This window comes from Pinus tabuliformis, chromosome 8 (assembly GCF_031772625.1).
Source record: "Pinus tabuliformis cultivar Carrire ecotype Pingquan chromosome 8, CPIR1, whole genome shotgun sequence".
Lineage (NCBI taxonomy): Eukaryota > Viridiplantae > Streptophyta > Pinopsida > Pinales > Pinaceae > Pinus > Pinus tabuliformis.
The window spans coordinates 913,807,105-913,830,522 of NC_142294.1; the positions used below are offsets into that span (position 1 = coordinate 913,807,105).

Sequence of the window (23,418 nt, forward strand, 5' to 3'; positions counted from 1 at the left end):
AATTTATTTAAAAAATAAATATTAATTACATTTTAGCCCAAAAAAAGGCAACAAACAATGCAAAGACTAATTCGCCTGATTTGGGAGATTGCATTTGCTTGCAGTCGCCCGATTTCGTGGGTTGAAGGTTGGATCTAGTTGTAATCACCCCCGATTTCCTAGTTTGCAAATCGAAAATTGAGGGCAGAGTTGAATTTGGCGATTTCATGGGTTGAAGGTTGGATATAGTTGTAATCGCCCTTGATTTCCTAGTTTGCAAATTGAAAATTGAGGGAAGAGTTGAATTTGGGGGATTCTCTTGTATAAGTTATACAATTTCCATTTGTGCAGGTTGAAAAATGGCATACAACCTCCGCAGTGCCTTCGGACTTATGATGAATGTTGCTTGCACTATGGGCTTGCTTACATAGTGGTATTGATCATCCTTATGATATTATCGCAGAATGACTAGGCATAAATGGCAACGACACTGCAGGTGGGGTAGGCTTCCTTACGTTCCCATTCACTGATTCATGTAGAACCTGACCCTTAAAAGAGTATCCTAAGAGTTACGACTAGCTAAAGCCCTAAGTTTACATGCGTTATTGTACATTGCAACTACAGGATTGAAGATGGAAATACCCAGACCTATAAAAACAATAGTGGTGCTTGTCCAGGAGAATCGATCCTTCGACCACATGGTGGGCTGGATGAAGGAGCTAAATCCAAAGATAAACGGTGTAACAGGGGAGGCATGAAACTAGTCTCAGTAGACATTGACTTCTTGTGAACTATGTGTTAATGACACACAATGGTGTGTCTTCACTTCACAGATGGGATGCTAGAGTTTGGTGTTACAGAGCTTGTAACTATTGAGACTATACAGAACTCCAAGTTTGAGCCACTAGTTTTAAGGCCTTCTTGAGCATTCTGGAAGCTGCTGCAGTGGAGATGGAATTCTAATGGAAGATCTGCTTGGATATTGGTGTGACTGTGTGGGATTTTGATGGTGGTGGAGTAGCGTTTTTTCTCGAAGGTAAGTAGATCCGGTTTGCACTATTTTGGTAATGCTACATGGATATTTGGCTGGGTTTGAGGAGTACTATATATCTGTCTGGTAGTTTTTTGTTTTGTCTGCGCTGCTCGCAATGTGGTCCTTAGATACTTCCCATTTTTTATTTGTTCCCTTGCCATAGTTTTGGGTTACTGTGGCATATCGGGGTATGGGGTAACTTTCTCTGCCTATAGTGACTTCTAATATGCCCGACACATTTCTGGCTTTTGTTCTTTCCCACGTACTATCTGAGATTTCCCAGATTCTGATGATATTCCTTATTGCAACCTACATCATTTTCTGCATCTTTAGAACACACATTCCACCTGGTCACAGGCAGCTAGATGCCTATTTGGACTAACCTCATCTCCCTAGCATGCCCTCACTTATCTCAAAAATGAAATTGTTCCTTGTAATGAAATTGTTCATGGAAAATTGTTGTTTCTGAAGATTAGGGGTTTGAAATCAAGCTTAATTTGAAGGTTGTTTGTTATGTTAACTTTTTTGATGTGGCTTTCTATGGGGTAATGATCTGATACATTTTACTAGTCTTTCTGTTACAACAAAATGTATTTTGGTTTTGTACATCTTAAGCAACAGAATGTTGCATTTTCTTTTGTGTTTTACACCTTTTTGGGGGAACATGATCTTGTATTCATAACCATAGCTGCATTTGCTTTTTTGTTTTACAACTTTTTGGGGGAACATGATCTTGTATTCAGAAGCATAGCTGCATTTTATTTTGTGTTTTACACCTTTGTTTTGGGAGAATTTGATCTTGTATTCAGAAGCCTACCTCGATTTTCTTTTGTGTTTTACACTTTTTTTTTTGGGAACTTGATCTTGTATTCAGAAGCCTAATTTGAAGGTCATTTTGACTATTATTTTTTTCAATAGTCTGATAGTTTACATGATCTACTTATGTAAAACCCAAAGTAGTAGAATGCTAGGTATTGGAATCTATCATTTTATGTTTTTTTAGTTGCAACATGATTTGGTCAAGAATGAGTTTCATTAATATCTGAAGAAACTACATGTTCATGTATGATAATAAACACCATAATGATATTTGGATCTCTTGTTTTCTGGTTTTGATTTTTTGATATCTTTTTTTGAAGGACATACTGAAGGTTACATGCTTAATAATGCAATAAAATATCATGTAGAAGACTACTGTATTAGGATATATTTTGTATTCAATTTGGATGTTTTATTTAGTGTCTTGTATTCAGAAAATGTCAAATTCAATGTGCAAGACGTTTACAATGCATTCTGATAGTGCAAGAAGTGCACTTTTTGGGGACTTTTTTGGTTATTCTGATCACAATTCTTTTCTATGGGTTACGATGGATGATTTTATATGTATTTATGCAAAGGCCTTCATTTTATGTCTTTGTTCGACTTCAAGCTCTAGTGTATGACATAGAGGATGGGCTCCTATGGGAGAGATGTCCGATTTGAGACTCAATTTTTTCTAGTTGAGGGTAGTGAATGTTCACATTTGAGCACTGGTGTGGGCGATGGCATTGGAGAGCCAAAAATCTATATTGTTTTATTGCCACTATTGGAAGGATCTTTCAGAGTAGTTTTGGAAGGAAATGAAAAAAATGAGCTTGAAATAAGTATGGAAAGTGGTAAGAATTGCAAGGATTATGAATGGTATAAAATAAAATTCTTAATATGACTCAATTTTCAATTCCCTATAGAAAAATAGACATTCTGATTTTCTGTTAAATTTACTTTGTATTTGGCATTCCAGGAGATCCTATTGTTGAGACAACTCAAGCATTTTATTCATTTTTTGTTGGTGTTGGAATAGATCCATATGAAGTGATTACTAGTGCAGTAGAGTGAGAATGTTTCCATGTTTCAACTTTCTTATTTAATTTCATCTCTTTTGGAACTTTTCAGATTTCAGTATCAATGTTATATGATTAACATCAATTATTGATAACGCAAGGTTGTTGAGAGGCATTCTAAAACTTTCTTATTTAACTTTCTCTCTTTTGGAACTTCTCATATTTCAGAATCAATGTTATATGATTAACATCAATTATTGATAGCGTAGGGCTGTTGAGAGGCACTCTTAAACCTTTGCCCATCATGAAAGAAAGACAGTAATTTCTCATGGAATTGAAGCTTGGTTCTTTCCAATGGTGTCTGAATTTGTTCCATGTGCTAAAACATTTAGCTCACCTTGAATTTTAATTGAGAATGACACATATCCATGTATTGTTTTACTAAGTCATTATAAGTTCTCGCTAGTTCTTTGTAGTCTTATGATTTGAATATTTCTCTTGCAGTTACCTGATATACTCAATTGGTTTGGGTGGTGTACATGGGACGCATTTTCCACAGATGTCACAACTGAGGGTGTAAAACAAGGTTTAGAAAGTTATATTATTTTTCCCGCCCCCCTTTTATGTTCTGTAATCATATATCAACTCTTGTCGAGATGTAGTTACACTGTGACCTTATCCTAAGGGTCCAGTTCCAAATGTTTGTGATTTTTTTGTATTTCTTTAACAGTCTAGAGAAAGGGGGCACCCCTCCAAAGTTTCTACTTCTTGATGATGGTTGGAAATATGTTGAAATGGACTCTAATGCAAAGCCTCCTCCAGTTGGCAATACAACAAAGTAGGCTTGACCTTCTTTTTTCTTCAAATATGACATTTGAAGACAATAATTCATCTCTCTTTGAAATTTGAAGATAATTTCCTTTTGATCCTAAATCTTCTTGCAATATGAAGATAATTTCATTTTTATTCTCAAAGTTCTTATAATCTAAAGATAATTTCATTTTTATGCTCAATTTTCTAGTGGAACACTAAACATTTTATGGGCTCATAATTTAATTTTTGAAATCGGCTGACACATGTAATAGAGAATTATAAGTTTCTAAAACATGGAAAGACTGGTCAAAGACAAGAGGATCTTGCTTTCGGCCTTAGACACATTGTTATAGAAGAAAAGAAGACCCACAATTTAAGGTAAGCTACCTTAGCTATCCATTAGGAATTACTCAATTATACTCCTTGTTTATGTATATGCTCCAAACCCTTCATTCTAGCACTTTCCTCCTGAATTCATAAGCTACATTATTTGTTTAGTGACTAGTTGATATATTTAAGCTATAAATTGTATATGCAAACTACTTTCCTCCATAGTTGATTTGGCATGCTACTTTGTTCTCAATTTATATTAAATTTGTATTATTCCAGGTAAATTTATTTTTGGCATGCTATCACTGGTTACTGGGGAGGAGTGAAGCCTGATGTTTCTGGAATGGAGCATTATAATTCAAAATTTTTGTTCCCTATTTAGCCTCATGGGATTCTTCTTCACCAACTAGATGAGGCACTAGAATGCATAAAATGAAATGGATTGGGCTTAGTCCATCGCTAAATTGCGTTTCAATTTTATGATGATGTCCACTGTTGGCATTATGACATAGGTTTGGCACTATGGCGCAGGTGTTGTCCTTGATGGCAACTCACTCAAAGGGCAGATTGTAGTTCAGGCTCTCAAAATGAAAAGAAAATCAAGTATATGCAAGTTCCTCTTAACAAAATCGTGTATACATGCGGGTGTACTGATCAAAAGGTGCATATACATATCCACGCACTTTCATGCAAAGAAAAGTGCGAACATGTGGGAAAGCTTATGATGGGTCCATGGTATTTAGTTTGACATATTTGAGCCTATGGTTTTGGTCCTTGGTATTGCATCCAAAGTGTTGAACCGAGGTATTGAGTCCCTAGTATTGGATCTCTATGGTTTTGGACCATGGTTTGAGTAAGGCCTAAGTCTATAAAAAGGGAAGGAGATCATTTGGCAAGGATCAACTGTAGCATTGAATATCTTATGAAGAGCAAGATCTAGAATACTGTCTTTGGGTTATGGTGCATAACTAGATCTGAATCAAGGAGGAACCTGAGCGCAAGGAGAAGGATAAGTTCTATTGATGGGTCAAGATCTTAAGGCGTTTTGAAGAGAAGTATCTTTGTGTAATTTTTGATTTATTATATTTGAAGCATGACGTGACCTATAAATATGATAATCTGGGTATAACTAATGTCTGAATAAGTAAAGCAAATAAATTATCTTTTATAGATCTGTACGCAGGTTCAGCGCAGCAGAGGTGAGTATACACGCTAGTTCACTAACTTAAAACAACATATACGTAGGATGCCCTTGATACAGAAGCGTATGCATGTATGTTCCACATATTGAAGTAGTGTATATCTCATGAAATATGTTTTAGCTACTTTTTTTATTGTTGCAGTGTTCTGAGTTCAGAATTGGTGTTTGGTTACTAGTACTGTTTTATGGTTACAACATTCTGAGAAGTTATTGGTTGATTCAGTTTTTGTTTGTACAAAGGAGGTTTGTTAATGCAAATATACTTTATTTTTGATTGATATTCATGGATCCAGTCTGAAAATTTATGAAACGTGGTCCCTGGAAGAAAAGAGAAGGTTGTAGCCTTCTGTAGGTTAGCACCTACGTACAAGTACCTTAGCTAGTACAAGAGCTAAGGGGGTTGTAGCTCCCTTCCAGGAGAAGCTGGAGAACGAGAGAAGGTTGTAGCCTTCTGCAGGTAGCAGCCTGTGTACTGGTATAAGACTACACAAGTATAGAAACATTGTAAAAAGAAGTTTCTAATTGAAAGAAGATAGAGACGAATTGCAGCAGGTGGTTTTCACCCACATTGGGTTTCCACCTTATATATTGTGTTCTTATGTGTGATTGCCTGTTCTGTTTTACTGCTCATATGGTTTGATGCACAGATTAATGATCAACATCTGAAGAATAATTTAAATTGCAAGTCTGCTTATATACGCTTGTTTCCTTAACTGAAGTTGCGTACATACACGGTATTTACTAACTGAAGTAGCGTATAAAAATCTGATTGTGAAATGAAAAATAATTGACCTGATAATAGTGATTCACCCCCCCTCTTAGTATTATTCCCAACAATTGGTATTGGAGCAGGTCCTTCAGAAGAAGCTTGATCACTTGAAGGAAGATCTATCATCATGAGCAACTACGAAAAAGAAGCATCAATCAGGCCACCAATTTTTTATGGGAGCAACTTCATCTATTGGAAGGTAAGAATCACTACCTATCTTCAATCTCTTGGTACAGAAGTTTGGGATATTGTGGAAATAGGATACACTTTTCCATAAGAAACTCCTACAGATACAGCTGGTAAGAAGCAGTATGAAACAAATGCAAAGGTTGTCAATATTCTATTAGGGAGCCTATCTCAATCAGAATTCGTCAAGGTTATGCAACTCAAAACTGCAAAACAAATATGGGACAAGATCGTTCTAAGCTATGAAGGATATGAACAGGTAAAATGAGAAAAACTAAAAACTCTTAGAATTCAATATGAAAATCTCAGAATGCACAATGATGAAAGCGTGTCTAACTACTTCCTACGTATAGATGAGAATGTTAATTGTATGAAAAACTTGGGTGAAGAAATAAAAGAAGTTGTTTTGGTTGAAAAGGTTCTATGATCTTTGTCTCCTAAGTTTGATTCAAAAGTTTCTGCCATAGAAGAAAGAGAGAATCTACAGAGCATTACCATGTCACAGCTGCACATAATTCTAACTGCTTACGAAATGAGAAAAGGGGGACCATTAGACAGGGGAGAAGTTGCATTCAAAGCCTCAGGAAAAGGAGATTACACTGAGTCAGGACATATGTTGGAAGAAGAGGAAGAATCAAATTTTGTCAAGAACCTTCAACGGGGAACTGGAAGATTCAGAGGTATACTACCTTTCAAATGCTTTGCTTGTGGAAGAGTTGGTCATTATGCTACCAAGTGTCCTCATAAAGATAAACTTGACAAAGGTAAGGAACCAGTTAGATGGAATAGAAAATAGAATGTAAGTAAGAAGAGCTATTATACACATGAAGACAGTGATGGATATTCAAATAGTGATGAAGATGAACAACGTAGTGATTGTAGACTTTTGATGGCTTTTGAAGATGATGATTTCTTGGATGCTATAGATGAAGAAGGTGTCTATGAAGAAATTTCTAAACTCAAAATTTTTTTAGAGGAAAAGAATATGATTATACATACTCTAACATTTCAACTTGCTAAAAGAGAAAAACATAATGAAAAGTTAGAATGTGAAATTGTGGGACTTAGAGAATATATTGAGAAATCAAAAGTTCTTAATCTTAGATTTGCTAAGGGATCTAAAACTTTAGATGAGATTATCAAAGCGCAGTGTTCTCCTCTAATCAGGACAGGTATTGGATATACTGAAGAAGTGTCTCAAGCACAGAAGCAAGCACAAAAGCCATCCACCTCCAAAAGTTATCTTGATGCAGCAAGAAAAAGTGAACATATTGACAATCGACAACAAAAGCATAATGCAGATCCCCAAGTAAATTAGGGACGATTTGCTTCAAGAATGAACAAATATTACAAAGTAAATCGGGGGAAATCTACTTCAAGGATGAACAAAAAATTCAACCAACCACAGGTAAATCATTCTCAATTTGCCTCAAGAATGGATGTCAATAGCAACTACAATCATTTGGTTGGTAGGAATTTCTTCAATAGCCAATGTTTCTCTTGTCATAACTTTGGTCACAAAGCTTCTCAATGTGTTGCATACAAGACCATCATGACTATATAAGCTCAAAAACAAAGGAGTATGACTAGGATCATGAAAAGGACCTACAATAACTTTTTTGCTCTTGAGAATGAAGTAGAATATTCTATTTGTAACAACTTCGGTCATGAAGATTCTGAATGCAGGAGTAGGTTTCAACAAACAACTCAGAAGGAGAAAGTTTCATTGAATTCTAAAACATGGAGAAAGAAAGAATCGCAACCAGAAAGATGTGGGATAGCCTTATATGCGGAAGGATAGGAAAATTAGTGGTACATCAACAGTGGATGCTCGAAACATATGACAAGTGATAAAGAAAAACTTCAGTCATATAATGCCTTAGAAAAGGAAAAGAAGGTCTCCTTTGTAAATGACACCCCTGCACTCATAAAAGGTAAAGGTTCTGTGTTTTTGAAAGAAAAGGTCAAGGCTAGAAATGTTATGTATGTTGATGGCTTAAAGCATAATCTATTGAGTGTCAGTAAAATGTGTGATCAAGGAAATGAAGTAATATTTCGATCAAATGGATGCATTGTTCGTGAGCTTGATACAGGAGAAACAGTGATCAAAGGCATAAGAACTCCAAATAATTTATACATACTCAAGGGAGGACAACAACAATGCTATTTAAGCAAGAATGATGAACACTGGCTATGGCACAAAAGATTGGGGCATCTAAGCTTCTCTCAGATAAGGAAAGCATGCAAATATTAAGCGGTTTGTGATCTCCCTGACATTAGAATTCCAGACAATACTATATGCAAATCATGTTAGTTTGGTAAGAAAACTAGAACTAATTTCCCCGAAAAAGAAGGATCAGCTAGCAAGCCACTTGAACTTGTCCATACTGATGTATGTGGTCCATCTAGGAAAAGGTCTCCTAGAGGAGAAGAATACTTTATATTGTTCATTGACGACTTTTCCAGGATGTGTTGGTTAGGACTTATGAAGCACAAAGATGAAGCCTTCAAAAAGTTCAAAGCATTCAAAGCCTTGGTTGAAAATGAATCAGGTTGTAGAATCAAATGCCTCAGGTGTAATCGAGGAGGGGAATTTACCTCAGATGAATTCTTCGATTTTTGTGAAGAACATGGAATAAGAAGGGAATTCTCTACTGCAAGGACCCCTCAGCAAAATGGAGTCATGGAAAGGATGAATAAAATGGTTCAACAAATGGCTCGTGCTATGCTGGATGAGTCTAGAACTCTCGCAACCTTCTGGGGTGAAGCCGCATTTGCTACAGTTACTATTCTCAATAAGACAAACGTCCGGGTAAACAATACTCAGACTCCTCATGAACTTTGGTATGGTAAGACTCCCATAGTTAAATACTTCAAAAATTTTGGAAGCAAATGCTACATCAAAAGGACTGATGAAAACCTTGGCAAGTTTGAACCTAGAGCAGATGAAGGCATTCTCCTTGGTTACTCTCCTCACAACAAAGCATATAAGTGTTACAATAAAAGACTCGGAAAAATTGTTGAAAGTATTGATGTAGTGGTTGATGAAGAAGGGAAAACTCCTAGGCAAGTAAAATCTGAAGATTTCGAACATGATGAAGACTATCCTTCAACATCAAATCAAATTCATGATGAAGAAGAAACCCATGAGGCACTAGAAGAATAGATAAGAATAGATGAAAAGACTCCATCCAGGTACGTTTAGAAGAATCATCCAGAAACCCAAATTTTGGGGCAAAAGGAAGCAGGTGTACAAACAAGAAGAACCATTTCAGAAGCTTCAAGTTATCTAGCATTACTCTCCTCCACTGAACCACAAAATGTAAGAGAGGCATGCAAGGATGAATGCTGGGTAAAGGCCATGGAGGAAGAACTTGAGCAGATTAAAAAGAATAACACTTGGGAGTTGTTTCCTAGACCAAAAGATAAGAATGTCATAGGAACAAAATGGATATTCAAAAAGAAGTTGAATGAAAATGGAGATGTGATTAGAAACAAGGCCAGACTTGTTTGTAAAGCGTATTCTCAACAAGAAGGTATAGACTTTGAAGAAACTTTTGCACCAGTTGCTAGACTTGAGGCCATAAAAATGTTCCTTGCTCTTTCTAGCTTTTAAAAGTTCAAAGTATTTCAAATGGACATGAAGTCTGCCTTCCTGAATGGAGACTTGGATGAAGAAGTATATATTGAACAACCAGATGGGTTTATTCTTGGAAATGATCCAAAACTTTTATGTAGACTCGAAAAGGATCTCTATGGCCTTAAACAGGCTCCAAGGGCTTGGTATTATCGGTTGGATAACTACCTCCATCAACAAGGTTTTATAAAAGGATCAATAGATAGCAACCTATATATAAAAATTGACAATGATAAGTTGCTAATACTTGTTGTGTATGTAAATGATGTCATCTTTGGTAGCAATGAAGAAGACATGAGTCAAAATTTTGCCTTGGTGATGCAGAAAGAGTTTGAAATGTCCATGCTTGGTGAGCTCACATATTTCTTGGTTTACAAGTCCAACAAAACAAAGACGGCAGTTTTCTATCACAAACCAAGTATCTCAAGCAGGTCTTGAAGAAATATGGGATGGAGGATTCAAAACCAATGTGTACCCCTATGGTAACAGGATGCAGCCTCAGTGCAAATGATGAATCAGCAGTAGTACATCACCCAACCTATAGATCCATGATTGGTAGTCTACTCTATCTAACAGGCACCCGACCAGACATTATGCATGCAGTGGGAATAGTTGGAAGGTTTCAGGCAAATCCAAAGGAAACTCATCTTCAGGCAGTTAAGAGAATTTTCAAGTATCTTAAAAGAACTCAAAACTATGGCTTATGGTATCCTAGAGATACAGATCTCACACTTCATGCATATAAAGATGCAGATTGGGCAGAAAGCGTGGATGATAGAAAAAACACTAGTGGTGGTGCATTCTTTATGGGTCCTAGATTAGTATCTTGGTTTAGCAAGAAACAGAGTTCAATTGCATTATCTACAGCTGAAGCAGAATATGTAGCTACTGCATCTTGCTACACACAACTCCTTTGGATGGTGTAAACATTGCAAGACCTACAAATCACTTGTACTCCACCTATCTCCATTTTTTGTGATAATACAAGTGCAATCAGTATTTCAAAGAATCCTGTTGTGCATTCAAAGACTAAGCACATACCTATCAAGTATCATTTTCTCCGGGAACAAGTACTTCAACGAAAGGTCAAGTTGAAGTATGTTCCCTCTAAGGAATAGGTTGCTAATATAGTCCCCAAACCACTGCCCAGGGAGACATTTGAATACCTCAGGCAGAATCTGGGAGTAGTTGATGCATCATCTTACTGTTGAAAGTTTTCTATTCCAGAGAAAAGTGGTTGTACGCGAGTTTAATGAGGATGATCCGCGTACATACACTGGTTTATGTGAATACAGTCGCATATATGTTGGTTTGAAGAAAAGCAGTGGGGTCAGACTCAGGTTGGAAAGAGTCTGATATGGGTCTAGCAGAGACCATCTGGCACAAGTTCAGGGGGAGCGTATTTACTTCTAATACTGCATTGTTGGCATTTCCTTAGAAGCTCTTGGTTCAAGTACATAGCTGTTTTGGTTTCAGGTGGAACAGGTGAAGAGGGAGAACATGGTTGCTGATCTGAACGATGATTGACAGATGTTGCTGATGACTTTCATAGTCTTGTCTCTATGTCATGTATATCTTTTATTATCAAGGTCATGTAATGACCTATTTTGGTTTCCCCACTATGCCTGGGATGAATGATGTAATGTACTTATTTGTCATGTGTAAACTTCTGGTGTATTCCCCACTTGGTTGGGTGGATGAGTCAATATTGGTATGTCCCCACTTGGTTGGGAGATGGATGTATGTATGTATGAGTCTTTGGTGATAGGAAGGTCATTTATAATGTATAAAGTCATGTTTCTTTTGTAGATCATCCTCTTGCAGACCTTGCCTACAGTCAAGGGGAGCATGGACGGCACAACAAAGTAGAGATTTTAGCATGTACTTGGGGGGGAGCATAACACTTTGCCCTTGATGTCAAAGGGGGAGAATGATTTTGAGTGACTTGGGGTTGCCATCAAGTCCAAAGGGGGAGATTGTTGGCATTATGACACAGGTTGGGAAGTATGGCACAAGTGTTGTCCTTGATGGAAACTCACTCAAAGGGTAGATCACAGTTCAAGCTCTCAAAATGAAAAGAAAATCAGTTATACGCAAGTTCCTCTTAACAAAATCACGTATACACGCGGGTGTACTGATCAAAAGGCACGTATATGTATGCACGCACTTTCATGCAAAGAAAATCGCGTACATGTGGGAAAACTTATGATGGGTCCATGGTATTTAGTTTGACATATTTGAACCTATGGTTTTGGTCCTTGGTATTGCATCCAAAGTGTTGAACCCAGGTATTGAGTCCCTAGTATTGGATCTCTATGGTTTTGGACCATGGTTTGAGTAAGGCCTAAGTCTATAAAAAGGGAAGGAGATCATTTGGCAAGGATCAACTGTAGCATTGAATATCTTATGAAGATCAAGATCTAGAATATTGTCTTTGGGTTATGGCAAATAACTAGATCTGAATCAAGGAGGAACCTGAGCGCAAGGAGAAGGATAAGTTCTATTAATGGGTCAAGATCTTAAGGTGTTTTCAAGAGGAGTATCTTTGTGTAATTTTTGATCTATTATATTTGGCACATGACGTGACCTATAAATATGATAATCTATGTATAACTAATGTCTGAATAAGTAAAGCGGATAAATTATCTTTTATAGATCTGTACGCGGGTTCAACAGCAGGATGCCCTTGATACAAAAGTGTATGCACCTGGGTTCCACATATTAAAGTAGCGTATATCTCATGAAATATGTTTTGGCTGCTTTTGTTTATTGTTGCAGTGTTCTGAGTTCAGAATTGGTGTTTGGTTACTGGTACTATTTTCTGGTTACAACATTCTGAGAAGTTATTGGTTGATTCAGTATTTGTTTGTACAAAGGAGGTTGGTTAATGCAGATATACTTGATGTTTGATTGATATTCATGGATCCAGTTTGAAAACATATGAAACGTGGTCCCTGGAAGAAAAGAGAAGGTTGTAGCATTTTGTAGGTCAGCACCTATGTACTAGTACCTCAACTAGTACAAGAGCTAAGGGGGTTGTAGCTCCCTTCCAAGAGAAGCTGGAGAACGAGAGAAGGTTGTAGCCTTCTATAGGTAGCAGCCTGCGTACTGGTATAAGACTGCACCAGTACAGAAACATTGTAAAAAGAAGTTTCTAATTGAAAGAAGATAGAGACGAACTGCAGCAGGTGGTTTTCACCCACATTTGGTTTCCACCTTATATCTTGTGTTCTTATGTGTGATTGCCTGTTTTGTTTTACTGTTCCTGGTTACTGTTCATATGGTTTGATGCAAAGATTAATGATCAACATCTGAAGAATAATTTAAATTACAAGTCTGCTTATATACGCTTGTTTCCTTAACTGAAGTTGCGTACATACATGGTATTTACTAATTGAAGTATTGTATACAAATATGATTGTGAAATGAAAAATAATTGACCGGATAATACTGATTCACCCCCCCTCTCAGTATTATTCCCAACATTTTTGGCATGCTATCACTGGTTACTGGGGAGGAGTGAAGCTTGATGTTTTTGGAATGGAGCATTATAATTCAAAATTGTCGTTCCCTATTTAGCCTCATGGGATTCTTCTTCACCAACCAGATGAGGCATTAGAATGCATAAAATGAAATGGATTAGGCTTAGTCCATCCCAAAATTGTCTTTCAATTTTATGATGATGTCCACTCATATCTGGTAAGTGCTAGCATTAATGGTGTCAAAGCGGACGTCCAGAATATTATTGAGACATTAGGTGTAGGCCATGGTGGTCGTGTTAAATTGGACAACTAGTATCAGTAATCAATGGAGGCTTCTATTGCTCAAAATTTCCTTGATAATGGGATAATTGCTTGTATGAGTCATAATCTTGATGGTCTTTACAGGTCAATCCCATAGAATTGTGTATGCTTGCTTGTAGTAAACAAATAATCTGACCAATCTTTTCTCTCCCTTGACCGTAATAGTAACAAATTTGTATTTAATTGTTTATACATATAGTTCCAAACAGACTACTGTTATAAGAGCCTCTGATGATTTTTGGCCAAGGGATCCTACATCACATACCATTCATATTGCTTCTGTAGCCTACAACAACATTTTCTTGGAAGAGCTTATATAGCCTGATTGGGATATGTTCCATGTAATGCCCCTTATAATATATCTAATGTCTGTACTTCCAAGTTTATTTTCCGAGCTTCAAGTCTATGAGTAGTAGCTGATTATTATATATTTAGGCTGATAGGCCTTTCTTTTAAATCAGTTAACCTCACAATTTTGTCTACCATTTTTACTGACTTGTGACACCTGTCTAATAACTCTATATTTATTCTCGTGATATCTATCATTATGCCTATGATTTCCACCAACTCCATTTTCATAACTTCACACTCTATGAGTGAGTTCCATGGTTGAAAATTCGCTAGGTATAGCCACAAAGAAGTTATTATTTGCTACACTTGTTGTCTTCGATGGACTCTGCAATCAAACCTTTATACATAATGCAAACCAAGGCATTCTTGGGAAAGAGAATGTTGAGAGTATCGGTGATTGTGATAATGACAGGAAAAATGGGGTATCCATCCATGGACAAAATTATACAAATGAGGACCCTATGAACCCCTCCATTGAAAAAAATCAACTCACACAATCTACAGGTCAGCAGAGATGAGAAATGAAGGGTTTCAGGAATAGGAAGATGGTGAAAAACAACTAGGATTGGAGGCAGAATATTCTTCATCCTCCTTTGAGCTATGAGTCTATTGACAAAGTAGGATAGTAGGGAGAAGACAAATTTGGATAGATCGAGTGTACCAAATCTAGTGCAGAAAATTGAAGAGAAGCTTAATAAAGGATATATTAAAGGTTGACTGCATGATATGATATGAAATAGTTGGACGATCAGCGGCAATTTGGTCTTGTGGTAGTTGTTATGCCATTTTTCACCTGCATTGTGTAAGGAAATGGGCAAGAGCTCCATCCTCTGTAGATTTGTCTACTGGGCAGAGTCAGGGTTCCAACTGGAGATGCCTTGGTTATTAGTTTGTGCAACTTTCACTCCCACATCATCTTCATTACTGTTGTTTTTTTGGGAAGGTAGAAGAGCCAAAAGTAGAGTATTATCTCACTCCAAATTCATGTGGAGGACCATGTGGGAATCCACTTGAAAAGGAAAAGAAAACTCCCAGTTGCTCACATAAATGTACTCTGCAATGTCATCCAGGGACTTTCCCACCTTCCTCAGTAATGACTCCCCATAATGTTTCCCGTGTGGTAAAACAACAATTACAAGGAGATGTTTTGATCATAAATCAATTAAATCATGTGGACAATGTTGTGAAAAGCCTCTCAAATGTGGACACCATTATTGTGACAATGTCTGCCATGAAGACCCATGTGATCCTTGCAATCTAATAAAAGCTTCGTGCTTTTGTCGGGAAAATGAGGAGATGATACTTTGTGGCGATATGGAGATCCAAGGAAAAATAGACTAGAAAATCGTTGTATTTGCATGCAACAACCCATGCATGAAAATCCTTTCCTCACAGAATCATAAGTGCAACAAAATATGTCATCCTGGAGAATGTGGAGAGTGTGAACTATCACCTAGGAAGGTCAAATCTTGCCCCTATGGTAAAACTCAGCTGCAAAATCAGAGGAAGAGTTGTATGGATAACATACCAACCTGCTCAGAGGTATGTGAGAAGCTTCTTCCATGTGGAAAACATTTGTGTATAAATCTCCTCCTTGTTTGGTTTCTGTTAATAAAAAATGTTGATGTGGATCATCATCTAAGACGGTCCCTTGTTGGAAGACCATGGTATCTGTCGAGGAGAACGATGAATTCACATGTGAAGAGCATTGTGAACAAAAGAAAATTTGTGATTGGGATCCACATTTATGTCAAATGCCCTGTAGGAAAAAGTTGCAATGTGGGTAGCATTTTTGCCAAGAACTTTTCCATAGTTGCCACTATCCACCCTGCCTTGAAACTACTTTCACTGATATTTCTTGTGCATGTAGGAAGACCTTAATTTCTCCTCTAGCCCCTTGTGGAACACCCATTCCTTCGTGCTCATATCCTTCCTCCATTCCTTAGACATGGTGTCATCTTGCGACTCATGATTTCCATATCAGGGATTTCCCTCCTTGTACTATTCCTGTTGCAAAAGAATGTGTAGGGGGTCATGTGGCTCTGAAAAATGTGCTATGTGTTTCTCAGGACATTAGATGCAACAAACTCCGTGGGAAACCATGGCAATGTGGAATGCATGTGTCTACTAGAACATGCCATCTACCTCCATGTGACTCAGTTTCCAAGGAAAATTCATCATTAGTAAGTAGAATCTCATGTGGGAAACCTTTTTGAGCTCCTCAGAGAGATTGCAAGCATACTTGTACTACTTCATGTCACCCACCTCTTCCATGCCCTGATACTAGATGTGAATTGCTAGTGACTATTACTTGTTCATGTGATCGATTGATTGCAAATGTCCCATGTGATGCTGGAGGCAACAATACCAGATCTGATCCTATCTTTAAAGCCTCTGTTCTCCACAAATTGCCTGCTCCTCTTCATCCAATGCAATTGAAATCAAATAGAGTGCCTCTAGGCTAGAGAAAGCTTGCATGTGACGAAGAATGTCTAAATTTGGAGAAGAAGAAGATTTTGGCAAATGCTTTTGGCATTTGCACAACAGTTGATCTGCTAGGGGTGAATGAAAAAATTTTAGAACTTCTGGCTGAGTTGATTAGGAGAGAACCACAATGGGTTTCAGCTGTTGAAGAAAGGTTTATATACTTGGTTTTGGGGAAAACAAAATCCCACTCAAGCAGCATTCGTGTGCATGTTTTTGGTCCTATGCTAAAGGAAAAAAGGGATATGTTGAGACATCTTGCAAAAAGATGGAACCTCTCCATATATTCAGCTGGATGGGAACCAAAATGTTTTTTGGTCATACAAACTACACATAAGTCACGAACCCCGTACGTAGCATAATGCCCAAAGGGTCACTTCCTACCATAGGGCCAGTGCAAGCTCCACATTTCAATTCAGTTGTAGATATGGATCCCAGGCTTGTCCTTGCATTGTTTAATTTACCAAGAGAACATGAGTGAGTTCCCTGATTTTGAGATTTGGAGGCAAGTGTGAACTTGTATGGCTAAATGACAAGAATGCATTAGCCATATTTGGATCATGCATCTATATATTGAGGTGCTATTTCAGTCCCTCATAATGGTGGATTAATAAACCACAATGCCTGGGCAACAAAAGGTGGGACATCAGAAAAGGCTAATGCATGGAAAAAAATTTAAAATGAGCAATAAAGTGTGTGGATGGAGGATTCATGGGGGAGGATTGGTCAAGTGTTGAAGTATTGAGGCCAGTATGGAAATTCCAAAGAAATCCTATTTTAACAAGAATAAATCCATATGGAGCTCTTGAGAAATATAATGTAGGAGAGACTTGGTCAACTAATGTAGCCCAACCATCTTCCAAGCCTCTAACATCTATGGGTTCCACTGAAGTTTCATCCTCTCAAGAGAATCAAAATAAGTACTCTTCTAGTGAAGTGGATGATTGGGAGAAAGCTTTTGATTAGGCTATTTGGTTTACCATTTTTCTTTGGTTATATAGCTTGCGAGGAGACGCAAAACATTTTGTCTCCCTTTGGTTCTGGTACAAGATCTATAGTTCAAATGTTTCAAGCCTAGCTAGCAAGTTTTAGAATTTTAAATTAAGATGTAGTAATGGGATACATTCTTACTCACCATTCTTTTGAGATGGGTCAACAATTTCAGAAGCATAACACAATTTGGTCCATTGAGCCTTCTTTTCTTGGTTTACATCGATTTCACAATAATTGTGGAAAGTACACTTGTACACATGGATTCCTATTATGATAAACGTATTGGTTTTTCAGAGTCGATTCCCTTGATTTAAATTATGGATACAAATATTTTTTCATGCTTAACTGCAATATATTATGCTTTCTCAAGTAAAATAAACCTTTATTTTGTGATAAAATTTACTGTCAATAAGATACACTAATAGTTTTACCATTTTAGTATTGAATTTATTAAAATTCAAGTTAATAGGGTAACCATTTCCAGTATTAGTCCTAAAGTTTAACATTACAATTCTGTTTTTGGTTATATACTAGGAACTTTCAAACAAGCTTCAAAGCCATGGATGTGCTTGAATTTTGACATGATTTTTCATCTAGCCTTGGGAAGGAACTCTAATCTCCAACTGTTTCCTACTATAATTTGTGATATTGTTGATGTCCATGTATTAATGGTAAAGATTCTAGGAAAATAATGTTGTTACAGGACTGCACAAGGAACATTGGGAAACTAAGTCTAATATCAAGTTGCCTCTAGAAGCTCTTGAACCTTGAGAAGCTTGGAATTCTAAATGAGGAGCTTTGAATTCTAAATTGAGGTTCTTGTTGTAAATTTTTTCAAGTGATTGTTTCACTCTTGGGTGTTGCAATGGAAAGATTAATTCGTGAGAATTATATGGGCAATATTTCTTCACAGGTCCTGAGAATTATTTGGGAATCTTGCTTCACTGGTATAATAACATTTCAAACACTGAAAATGGCCAACCTATTTCAGCAACCTGACACTGTCTCATGTGTTGATTGATTGTTGCAGAAATATAGGCTTGGGAAGTAGTGCCACAGAGAAGTCAGCGTTGACAAAAGCAATGGTGGTTAGTAGATTTCTAAATTGGAATTTAAAAAACATTGAAATTTTTTTGGTAGTCACAGGATGCTTCCATATATCATTGTTGCAAGTTACACAACTTCACCTATCCATTTGCTCAAATAAGAGAGCTTCATCCCATCCCCATCCTCAAATTAAAGAATTTTACCTCCTACCCTCACCTTTCACCCTCCAATAATAATAGGAATGGTTGATATTTTCAGCTCAAAAAATAACCTTTTGAAGTACCTCTACATAGAAAATTATATTACCTTGCATTTCTACAAGCTCCCTGGGACCTTTGTAAGGACTTGTCTGAAGCTATCTGTCTCACTTTAGTGGTTAGTAACCTCACTTCCTTTCCCTGGGTCCTCCTTGGTCCTTGGTGAAGCATCTAAAAACCTTCATGGATCAGGGCCTAGTAGAGAATGCTTCCACCCCACTAGGGAATGGAGAAGCCCAGTTCTACAAACCATTCCCTGTAGTGGCACCATGACCCTACCTAAGATGACACCTTCCACCCTTAACCCCACCTCCACCCTTCTCCCACCCTCAACTCCACCCCCACCCTTCCCATTCTAAGAGAGTTTTGCTTATTATTACAATTTTTTCAGGAGGAAGTTCTGATGGTGGACACTACCTAAGCAAGATGGCTCGGGATAGCAGCATCACACCAAATCATAAGAAGTAAGTAATAAGAAATCTACAGAAGAAAAATGGGCTAGAAACTCAAATAAGCCCTTTGGTTTTGAACTAATTTTCTGATTATCATTATGTTTATAGAGCAATGAAGATTGCTAATTCTCTGAGAGCTCAGGTAGAAGTTTATAGAAGACTCCATGACTAGCTAGAGGTATGACAATTTTTTTTCTAAAATTATGCAAATCGACAAACATAATAACTCTCCCCTGTTTCAGTTACCTAATGACTAAATGTAATCTATCTCTTGTATGTAAATGTAGGTTCAAAGGCACTTGCAGTTCAGAATAGAGGTGCAGGGTAAATATTTGCAAACCATATTAGAGAAATCACAGAAGACATTGGCATTAGAAGCTATAGGTTTTAACCCTGTACAGAAATTACCTACATATGAATTCTAAAACACATAAAATAAACAATGCGAGAGCATAACACATAAAACACATATACACAGAGATTTTCCCTTGGATCCCAAAACCAGGACTACCAACTTGATTTTTCATTATGTTCCTTTCAATGTTACAATACATATTTATACATGCCGAAGCATCCAATATCATGGACCGAAAACAATCGCGTCCAAAACCATGGACCAAAAATCATGCACAAAACCATAGGTAGGTCCGACCAACCTAATATAGGGTCCAAAAAGAAAAATTTTCTGGGGTGTTGTCCCAGACCCCATAGAGGGGGTTTACCTGCACCCCTCAAACCCCCTGTGACCCCCCTACTATGCAATCAATGCAACGAAGGGGGAACTTTTCCCCCCCTCTAACCCCCCAGTTAACTACGTGGGCTAGTTGTGGAAGGAAAATAACACAACCCAACACTCTCCCACTTGTTTTCTTCTTTCCACAAGGGGCCACAAGAGAGCTTAGTCATTTATCTAGCCCTGTAATGCCCATTGTTTCTCTACACAAAGAGAACTTCTCAAAGCTCATAGATTTTGTCAATGCATATGCATTATTCTTCAAAGTGTCCACCTTTACAAGAAACACCCTTTTGTATTCTATCATATCCCTCACAAAGTGATACTGAACATCAACGTTCTTTGCATTTGAATGATATGCTGGGTTCTTTGCCAAGAAAATTGCACTTTGGCTGTCACAGACTATCCTTATAGCTCCCTGTACTAACCCCATACTTGAACACAATCTCTGCAACCAAACCGCTTGCTTACTTGCATGAGTGGCTGCCATGTATTCTGCCTCTATAGTTGATAGTACCACTACAGATTGTTTCTTACTCATCCAACTAACTACACCTCCAAATAGGTTAAACACATACCCACTTGTAGATCTTCTCTGATCCAGATCTCCAGCCTAGTCTACATCAACAAAGCCACGAATATCCAACACTCTGTCCAATCCTAGTCTTCCTTAGTAGCACAAACCATAATCACTAGTGCCATGCAAATACCTAGAAACCTGCTTCACTATTGTCCAGTGCTCCTTCCCTAGTTTTGACATAAGATTACTCAATACTCCCATTGCATGTGTAATGTATGGTCTAGTACAAACCATTGCATACATTAGGCTACTGACTGCACTTGCATATGGAACATGGGACATGTCCTCTTCCTCTTCCTGTGTCTTGGGACACTGTTCAGAAGATAACCTCACACCTACAGGAATAGGAACCTTCACCGATTTACTATCCTGCATATTAAACCTCTGTAATATTGTCTTGACATAGTTCCTTTGGTTTAACCAGAGCTTCCTCTTTTCCTGGTTTCTTTTAATTTCCATGCCCAAAATATAGTTTGCAGCACCAAGATCTTTCAAGTCGAATTTGGAGGAAAATTGGGTCTTCAAATCCTGGGTAATTTCTTTGTCATTTCCAACTAGCAACATATCATCCACATACAAGACCAGATAAATAACACGATCACCAATTAATTTAAAATACACACAGTGATCTGCTTTGCTTTTGGTGAAGCCAAGTCCCCGTATAAATGTATCAAATTTCTGATACCACATCCTTGGTGACTGTTTTAACCCATACAGAGACTTCTTTAACTTGCATACCAGTTCTTTCTTACCCTTCACTGCAAAGCCTTCAGGTTGCTTCATGTAGCTTTCCTCTTCCAGATCCCTGTGAAGAAATGTTGTCTTCACATCCATCTGTTCTACCTCAAAATAAAAATTAGCAGCAACAGATAAAATTAATCTAATAGAAGCTACCTTGGCAACAGGAGAAAAAATATCACCAAAATCAATCCCTGGCACCTGGGAATAACCTTTTGCTATCAACCGAGCTTTCTATTTCTCCATCTTTCCTTCTGCATTTGTCTTCTTCTCGAACACCCATTTGCTGCCAATGGGTTTCCTTCCAGCCGACAACTACACCAGATCCAAAGCCTTATTTTTGCGCAAAGATGCCATTTCATCAACCATGGCCTCTTTCGAGAGTTTTCCATCCTCTGAATCTATTGTTTCCTTCACAGTTATGGGATCATCATCAGTAAGAGATAAAGCAAAATTTGAATAGAAAGCAGATGGACTATACCTTTCCTGCTGCCTTCTTTCTCGAACTGATATTCTCACACCCAGAGTTTGTGGCTCTTCATCTTCTGATTCTTCCTCTGTTGTAGAGTCTGATTCTTCCTCCTTAAGCTTAAACTCTATCTTCTCAGGTTCGTTTGGTTGGACTTCATGTTTAATAACATCTTTCACCTCTAAGAACGCCACATCTCAGCTGTACACAACCTTCCTTGTTACTGGGTTCCAAAGCTTATAACCCTTTAGACCATCCTTATACCCAATAAAGATGCACTTTTCATATTTACTATCCAACTCGGTTCATTTCTCCTTTGGAAAATGTACATATGCATCACATCCAAATTCCCTTAGATGTGAAAGAGAGGGTTTCTTACCAGTCCATACCTCTTGTGGAGTCTTATCCTCCAAAGCTGATGAAGGTGATCTGTTGACCAGGTAACATGTTGTCTCCACCACCTCTGCCCAAAATTCCTATCCTAACCTACCACCACTGGGCATGCTTCTTGCCCTTTGCATCAACGTCTTGTTCATTCTTTCTGCAACTCCATTTTTCTTAGGTGTGTATGGAGTAGTCTTCTGCCATGCTATACCAGACTTCTTATAGAATTCTTCAAATTCCTTACTGCAAAACTCTCCACCGTTATCTGTGCTCAAAACCTTTATCTTCTTCTCTGTCTGGTTTTCCACCAGAGCCTTAAATTCTTTAAACCTATCAAAGACTTCAGATTTCTTCTTAAGGAAATATATCCATGTATTCCTTGAGAAGTAATCTATAAATGATACATAGTACACAGAATTACCCACTGATGGAACCTCACAGGTCCAAACACATCACTATGCACAAGTTCTAATATATGTTTGGCCCTCTTACCACCAGAGGGGAAACTCACCCGATTCTGCTTCCCATATACACAATTTTTACAGAAATCAAAATCCAGAGAGCTATTACTCATACCTTCTGCCATGCCTTTACCATGAAGTAATTGAATGCCCTTCTCTCCAATATGTCCAAGCCTTTGATACCACAACATGGCCTTCTCTCTAGAGACCACTAGATTTTTTGCTCCACTTTCAGGAACCACAGAGATGTTGCAACCATAAAAAAAAGTGCTACCTTGCAGCTTGTACAGAGTTCCAATCCAAACTCCCCGCATCAGTACCAGTGCTCCCTAAACCATCTTGCAAGTATCCTTCTCGAACACTATTTTTACACCTGCATCATCTAGCTTGCTTACAGAAATAAGATTTCTGGCCAATGCAGGAATATGCAGAACACTCAGAAGTGTTATAACTCTTCCACCTTGCAACTTCAACTTTACTTTTCTATGACCAACGATTCTAGCTTTCCTATCATCCCCTAAGAAGACATCACCACCATCGTATTTCTCATACTCGTAGACCCACTCTCTATGGGGAGTGAAGTGAAAGGATGCACCTGAGTCAATCAACCATGCCTCATGATCTACATGTGTACTTCAAGAAGCCAAGTACACATCGCCACCTTCATCTGAGGTGGTTTTTGCCTCTGTATAAGGAGCAACATCATATCCATTTCCTTTATCAGGAGCTTTAGATTTACAGTCCCTTTTACAATGCCCTTCCTTTCCGCATTTCTAGCACACCACCGTTACAGGTTTTCCTGGAGATTTAGATCTCCCACTTGATGAATTATTTTTGTTTCTCTTCTGGGACCATCCTCGTACAGACAAGGCATCACCATTCTGTCTCTCCATATTTT

At 37.8% G+C, this 23,418-nt stretch overlaps 3 pseudogenes; all 3 read left to right on the forward strand.

Moving 5' to 3' along the window:
* Positions 1 to 2,420: 2,420 nt before the first annotated feature.
* LOC149238504 (putative galactinol--sucrose galactosyltransferase 2) lies at positions 2,421 to 3,674 on the forward strand (annotated as a pseudogene).
* Positions 3,675 to 14,176: 10,502 nt separating this feature from the next.
* Positions 14,177 to 17,372, forward strand: LOC149238505 (NF-X1-type zinc finger protein NFXL1 pseudogene; annotated as a pseudogene).
* An 892-nt stretch (positions 17,373 to 18,264) lies between these two features.
* Positions 18,265 to 23,418, forward strand: part of LOC149238506 (uncharacterized) — a 94,220-nt pseudogene continuing 89,066 nt past the window's right edge.